The sequence below is a fragment of the Meles meles genome, unplaced genomic scaffold, assembly GCF_922984935.1.
Source record: "Meles meles unplaced genomic scaffold, mMelMel3.1 paternal haplotype, whole genome shotgun sequence".
Lineage (NCBI taxonomy): Eukaryota > Metazoa > Chordata > Mammalia > Carnivora > Mustelidae > Meles > Meles meles.
Window position 1 is genome coordinate 4,429 of NW_025721488.1, and position 8,072 is coordinate 12,500.

Consider the following 8,072-nt stretch of genomic DNA (forward strand, 5'->3'; position numbering starts at 1 on the left):
GTGTTATTGAAATAGAATCTTTCTCTCTAATGTCACCTTTATTGCCATCCAAGATAGCCAAAGGAAGATGAATTTGTTTGTGAAACAATTCCAGTTTTCCCACAGTTGTTCTAATCATCTACATAAGCGAAGCAAGAAGAGCAAGCGATCGTATATGGGATCTTTCTTTCTTATCTGCTTGGATGGAGCTTTTCATAAGGAATTTTAGATTGAACTCTTTTCTTTTTAAAAGATTTCATTTTGGGGCGCCTGGGTGGCTCCGTGGATGAAGCCGCTGCCTTCGGCTCAGGTCATGATCTCGGGGTCCTGGGATCGAGCCCCGCATCGGGCTCTCTGCTCTGCAGGGAGACTGCTTCCTCCTCTCACTCTGCCTGCCTCTCTGCCTACTTGTGATCTCTCTCTCTGTCAAATAAATAAAATAAAATCTTTAAAAAAAAAAAAGATTTTCTTTTATTTATTTGACCGGGGGGGGGGGGGGGGCACAAGCGGAAGGAGAGGGAGAGGGAAAAGCAGACTCCCCCGAAGGCAGATGCTTAACGACTGAGCCACCCAGGCTCCCCTAGATCGAACCTTTAAGTGCCTTTTTAAAATCCAGGAGCCAAGCCAAATATTTCCCATCAGATTCGCCTGCAAGACCTGTACATTTGGGTGAATTCCTCTCTTCCTGAGGCCCTCCAAATTTCCTTCATGAAGTTCCGGGATCCGCCAGGAGGTGGCATTCTTTATTCAACTGTTAAGGCCGAGGGGCCCTCGGTAAGCAAGGTGACCAGGCCAACCAACATTTCCAAGGGGCTTTATTGGATCCATCAAGTCAATCAGACCTTTTTAAGCAGTCTCATCATATCCGAGTCTACGCATGTGTCTCTGAAAGATGATATTCCAGGGGCAGCTGGCTGGCAGAGTCAGTAGAGAGCATGACTCTTGATCTCAGGGTTGTCAGTTCAAGCCCCACATTGGGTGTAGAGATTACTGAAAACATAAAATCTGTTGGGCGCCTGGGTGGCTCCGTGGGTTACGCCTCTGCCTTCCACTCAGGTCATGATCCCAGGGTCCTAGGATGGAGCCCTGCGTTGGGCTCTCTGCTCAGCAGAGAGCCTGCTTCCCCTTCCTCTCCCTCTTCCTCTTTCCCCCCCCTCCCTCCCCCCCACCCCCCCCGCCCCCCCCACCCCCCCTCCCCCCCCATTCCCCCTCCCCCCCATTCCCCCTCCCCCCTCCCTCCCCCCACCCCCCTCCCCCCTCCCCCCTCCGCCCCCCCCCCCCGATAAAAAACTAAAATCTGCAAAATGAAATGAAATAAAATGAAATGAAGTGAAATGAAATGAACTAAAATAAAATAAATTGGGTGCGGGGCGGAAAAAGGAAAAAAAGCTGATTATCTGTATTCTATGTGACATTGAAAGCTCCAAAACGACGTCTCTTTAAAATAAAACCAACAGGGGCGCCTGGGTGGCTCAGCGGGTTAAGCCTCTGCCTTCAGCTCAGGTCATGATCTCAGGGTCCTGGGATCGAGCCCCTGCATGGGGCTCTCTGCTCAGCAGGGAGCCTACTTCCTCCTGTCTCTGTACCTGCCTCTCTGCCTACTTGTGATCTCTCTCTCTCTCTGTCAAATAACTACATAAAATCTTTAAAATAGAATAAAATAAAACCAACAACCTTGAATTGGCTTTAAAGCCAAAGAAGTCGCACCTGGGTCCACTAAAAAAGTCAGTCGATTGTTTTCCCCCTCTCAGGCTCCTGTGGGGAAGTCTGAAGTGGGCTGTTTAAGTCCAGGGGAGCCCTCGCGGGCCCCTCCCTGCTGACTTGGAAGGTGCTCCAATTTAGACCTCCTAAGGAGGTGGCCCAAGGGGCTTGGAGTGATTTTCGTGCCGAAACGGGGGTGGGGGTGGGGGTGGGGGTGGGGGTGGGGGTGGGGGTGGGGGTGGGGTGTGTCTCACTGCGGAGGTGGAGGCGGGGCAAGGGAGCCTCGGGCAAGGCCCCCGGCAGAGGTCAAGTTTTTTTTGTTTTTTTTTTTTTAAGATTTTGTTTATTTATTGGACAGACAGAGATCACAAGTAGGCAGAGAGACAAGCAGAGAGAGAGGAGGAAGCAGGCTCCCCGCTGAGCAGAGAGCCCAATGTGGGGCTCAATCCCATGACCCTGGGATCATGACCTGAGCCAAAGGCAGAGGCTTTAACCCACTGAGCCACTCAGGTGCCCCGAGAGGTCAAGTTTTGAACTCATCTTTTTTTCTTTTCCGTTCTTTTCTTTTCCCGTTTGGCCTCTGCCTGCCTCGGCCTTCATCTCAGGGGGAGGGGGTAAGTCAGGTGTGCTCCATTTTCTTTCTTTCTTTCTTTTTTTTTTTTTTTTAAAGATTTTATTTTATTTATCTGACAGAGAGAGAGATCACAAGTAGGCAGAGAGGCCGGCAGAGAGAGAGGAGGAAGCAGGCTCCCTGCGGAGCAGAGAGCCCGATGCGGGACTCGATCCCAGGACCCTGAGATCATGACCTGAGCCGAAGGCAGCGGCTTCATCCACGGAGCCATCCAGGCGCCCCAGGTGTGCTCCATTTGCGTCTGTCCTTCTCGCTCTGGGCCATCCACTGGGTCCCTTCCCTTGAGGCATCTTGACGATGGAGCGACACAAAAGTCTGAATGTAGGGAATGTCATCCCAGGTCATGTGACCTGAAACACCTTGATGCTCGTTCTTACCATGCCCGATTTTTCCAGGTGCCTCCTTTCAACTCAGTTATGAAGCAAGGAGTTCCTTTACAACTGGATGTTAGCAAGAGCGTCCAGAGGGAGAGAAAACATCTCAGATGGGAAACGCACAGGGACCCATGGATGCACACAAGATGCAAACAACTCGTAGCCTTTGTGTCAGTCTTCTTTGTGGAGAGGTCATGAAAGACCAGAGGCCCCAAATCTCCCCCTTGGCTGAAAACAAATCCAAGGGCCACATAGCATGACCACTTATGGGTCCCCTCCATCCGTTGTTTTCCTTTTCTAATCAGAACACGGCAGGTTTTGTGCAAAGATACCAACAGCCGCAGCAAGAAACAAACCAAATGAAGACCAGAGCATCTCCCTGAGCGTCGGTTCCTCCCCAGAAGCTGGGCCTTCACGGATGGAACTAAAACAGGCTTCCCAGTTTCTGACGACTTAGTCTCCTAGCAGCCTTCCTCGACTTGTGCACACAATTCAGACATGTCGAAAGAAGCCCCCTCGGGCCATCTGCGACTCATGGTATCCTGAAATGTCTTCCATGGAAGTAAGCAACTGCCAGTAGAGGCTCCCCATGTATTATCGTACACTGTACACGTGGCCTGCAAGCGTTTCTTCTGGGGGTGGGTGGTTGCTTTCCCAACATCGATTGCAGGTTTCTATAGGGTTTTGGTTTGTTTAGCCGGTTTGGTTTGGTTTTCCGCACGCACGTGTGCGTGCACATAGGCGTATGTGTGTTTTCCATCCAGAGTTCCAAGTCATCGTGAGGAAGGACCCTACAGAAAGTGACGGAGTTTATTTTCCATTTTTAGCATATGCAAGGCTCTAGGACTCTAGTCTTATGGGAACCAGGGAGGTTTTCTTTCTTTTTCTTTTTTTTTTTTTTTTTTTCCCCGTCCTTATGTTTGGAAGGCTCCTTTGGAGGGATTCATCGATGGGTTGGAAAAAAACCTCTCCTGTAGGTTTTATGTCTATGTAATCTCTCCACACAACATAGGGCTCCCATCCCGAGTCACACTCACAATCCCGAGTCCCACGCTCCACCGGTGGAGGATGGAGCCAGGCACCCCTTTGATCAAATTTCTTTCTTTCTTTTTCTTTTTCTTTTTCTTTTCTTCTTCTTCTTCTTCTTTTTTTTTTTTTTTTTTAATGAGGTAGATATGCAATGTGTGCTCAGGACAGAAAGAGAGCCCACATGCTGAAGTTTGGCAGAGTCCTTTGGGACCCGGGTAAGTGTGAAAGCCCAGGAGCAGGGCCCACACAGGTTAAAACGTGACAATGTCCTTGATCCAGATCCACTTAACAGATGATGCATTGAAAGCGCACTTCTGAGACGCCTGGGTGGCTCAGCCGGTTAAGTGGTTAAGTGGCTGTCTTCCGCTCAGGTCCTGATCTCAGGGTCCTGGGATCGAGCCCCGCATCGGGCTCCCTGCTTGGCGGGAGGCCTGCTTCTCCCTTGTCCGTTCCCCCTGCTTGTGTTCCCTCTCTCGCTGTCTCTCTGTCAAATAGATAGTCTTAAAATGAATGAATGAAGGAATGAATGAATGATGGGGTGCCCCGGTGGTGGCTCAATCGGTTGAGGTTGAGCGTGTCTGCCTTGGGGCTCAGGTCATGATCCTGGAGTCCTGGGAATGAGTCTTGTATCGGGTTCCCTGCTCAGCTTAGAGCCCGCTTCTCCCTCTGCCCTTCACTCCGCATGGGCTCACGCTCGCTCGCGCGCTCTCTCTGTCTCTCTCATCAGTCAATAAAATCTTAAAAAAATAATCAACTGCACGAACGAAGGAATGAACCAAGAAAACAAACACACACAAGACATGGCATCAAAGGGAAGTGCTTGCTTTGGGCGGGCGGGCGGGCGGGCGGGCGGGCGTGGGGGGATGGGGAGTGGCGGTGGCGGGGTGGGGTGGGGTGGGGTGGGGTGGGGTGGGGTGGGGTGGGGCGGGGGCGGGGCGGGGCGGGGCAGGGCGGTGTCCAAGCGGCGGAAATTTCTCTAACCTGCAACACAGTCTTTATCAGTGCTGCTTTCAGTCCTTCCCCCAGATTCCATTTTCCACAAGCGACGGTCCCACCCAAGTGGGCTTCTTTCATGGTAAGACCCGTGTCCTCCCCTATGTCCTGCAGAGAGCGATGAGCCATGAGAAGCCAAAGTTGGGCGGATCCATATGAATCTAGGAAGTAAGCATCCTTCCTGAGACCATTAGCTGAAGTCCTGCTTCCTCTTTAGGACGCAATGTCTTAAAAAAGCAGGTATAGTCATTGGCTCGGGAAAAGGAGGAGGCCTAAGGACCACCCTAAAGAACAGAGTAGGGGGAGAAACAGAAGTGAAAAGATAGAAGAACTGGGGCACCTGGGTGGCTCCGTAGGTTAAAGCCTCTGCCTTTGGCTCGGTTTATGGTCCCGGGGTCCTGGGCTCGAGACGCCGGATTGGGCTCTCTGCTCGATGGGGAGCCTGCTTCTCCCTCTCTCTCTGCCTGCCTCTCTGCCTACTTGTGATCTCTGTCTGTCACATCAATAAATAAAATCTTGAAGAAGAAGAAGACGAAGGAGAAGGGGAAGGAGAAGAAGAAGGGGGGGGGGGCTGATTTCACCATCCCCAGCCTTTGAAATGATCTGGTATCCCCTCCTAAGAGAGAACCCATTCTCCGCCGAATGTTTCCTACTTCTTTTCACTAAGTATTGCCACCCAACAAGCACATTCCTATGCCACCAAACCGTCTCCGCAAACATAATTTGTAGTATCGGTGTTCTATTCTGCCATGTGAGTCTAGCATCCTGTGTTTAACTACTGTGACATTGTTCCACATTCAGGTGGATTCCAACTCTTGTTTGGGGTGTGTGTGTGTGTGTGTGTGTGTGTGTGTGTGTGTGTGTGTGTGTGAGGGGAGGGTTCTGGGGGTGTGTCCATCTGCATTCAGTAGGTGTAGGGGAGGAAGAATGTTCCCTCTACTCCCCTTCTGAGTTGTTGACTGAGACACCGGTCAGAAAGAGACAGATCCCAGGGAGAGAAACAGTCGATTGACACGTGCAGCGCCCACCAGGCAGAATACACCCACACCAGAAGTCTCACAGAACGGCGGCGGCTCGGAATTCCCATGTCGAGGGCATGTCCTCCACAAAGAAAGATCCGGTTGTGGAGAAATGACAGGAGAGAGGAAAGCAGTTTTGGGCTTCTGAGCTCAGCCCACCACGGGAAGGCCAAGAGATGGAAGGGAACGGGCAGAGGAAGGTTTTCTGGGCACGTTCCTCTGATGCCGTCTGCAGACTGATGAGAATGTCTTCTTTTCCTCCTGCTCCATGGAGGGAAGGTGCCATTCCTAGGCGAGTTTTATCTCCCCCTTTCAGGTCAGGAAGCAGAGGGAGAGGCAAAGAAGTGTCCTCCTCAGGGCTATTGCCTTTCTCTCTCTCTCTCTCTCTCTCTCTCTCTCTCTCTCTCTCTCTTTCTTTCTTTATTCCTATCTCTCTCAAGGTTCTGTGTATGTATTTGACAGAGAGAAACAGAGCGAGGGAGGGAAACAAGCAGGGGCTGGGGGAGTGGGAGAGGGAGAAGCAGGTTTCCCACTGAGCAGGGAGCCAGATGCGATGGGAGCGGGTGTGTGTGTGTGTGTGTGTGTGTGTGTGTGTGCGCGCGCAGCGCGCGCGCGTGCGCTACGCGCCTGAGATGGTGACCTGAGCCTATGGCAGACCCTTAACGCCTGAGCCACCCAGCTTACTGGGTGAAGAACAGCTTACTGTTTCTTAAGCGCTTCACATTCCAAAGAACCCGTGTGCCAAAGCGGTACGGGAGCGGGGAGCGGGGAGCGGGGAGCGGGGGAGCGGGGAGCGGGGAGCGGGGGAGCGGGGAGCGGGGGGGGGGGGGAGCGGGGGGGGGAGCGGGGGGGGCAGCGGGGGGGGGGAGGGGGGCGCCGGCACACAGGAAACCCGTTCTCTCCCTAGGCTACAAAAAGCTCAGTGGCCCCTGGCTGGTTCTCCATAGAGCGCGCTGACTCTTAGATCTGAGTCCTGAGTTGGAGCCCCACCCTGGTTGTAGGGTACACAAGAAAAACAACGACAGAAATAACAATGAAGAGCTCGATAAAGTCCGGCGCGCGTGGCCTCTGCCGCTCTTCCTACTTGGGCTCTCTATCTCGCTGTCAAATGCAGAAGCAAGAATCTTTAAAATGAAAGAAAGAAAGATGGAAAGGAAGGAAAGGAAGGAAGGAAGGAAGGAAGGAAGGAAGGAAGGGGAAGGGGAAAGGGAAGGAAGGGGAAGGGGAAAGGGAAGGAAGGGGAAGGGGAAAGGGAAGGAAGGGGAAGGGGAAAGGGAAGGAAGGGGAAGGGGAAAGGGAAGGAAGGGGAAGGGGAAAGGGAAGGAAGGGGAAGGGGGAGGGGGAAGGGGAAAGGGAAGGGGAAAGGGGAAAGGGAAGGGGGAAAGGGAAAGGGAAGGGGGAAAGGGAAGGGGGAAAGGGAAAGGGGAAGGGGAAGGGGAAGGGGAAGGGAAGGGAGAAAGAAAAAAAAAAATTACTTTCTACGGTGACAGAAGGACGGAGGTAGCCTCCTACCCAACCCCATAGCCTGCCTCCTTTCCAGCCAAATGACCAGCACCTGGGAATGGCTTTGAACCATTCTCCATGACTTGGGCTCGCCTGGTGGAAAAAGCGGGGTGCTGTTCATCTCACTTCTGGGCCAGCGTAAGAGGATGGAGTGAGGGTAGCTCTCGGTGGGGAAGGGGGCGCCACGAGACCCAAGGCGCAGGACCACCAGAGCATGATGAGATCGTTCTGGCCTTAAGGGGTGCAGGATAGCCTGTGAATCCTTTTCCAGGGAAGAAAGAGGCCACGCGAGACAGTGCAAAACACCTTTCCACAGTGTCTGCTGATGATGCTAGGACTTCTGTCCTCAGAGATGGTACCTGTTTAGTACCACTTCAAGTTTTAAGAGAAGGGGTCGGGCGGGAGACTCGGTGGCCCACGAACATCCTGTCGTCGTTCCACTCATCTTCCTAAGCTCATCGTGGAGAACGATGACGCCGTCCAAAGGAGCAGCGCGCCGATCCATGGAAACACCTGGGTGAGCCCCAAAAACGTGACGCTAAGAAAAAGGAACCCGAGAGCCACGGGTGACCTAATGAATGCCTTGGGATTCCAGGGGTAGGTAGGAAGGAGGCAGCCGTCATACCCCAATCCTAGGCAGGACGGAGGGGGGGATCGGAGGCTGTAGGGGGAGACCGGTGAAGAGAGTCAGGGTGAGGGGAGGGGGAGGCGCGGGTGGGAAGCGGGCAGGGGGTGGTAGGGGTGTTTCTTTTCGAAGGGATGGAAACGTTCTGGAAACGGTGGCGAGGGTTGCGCATCTTTGGGAGTCCCCTAAGGAATAAAAGGCTACCGAACCGCGTCCCT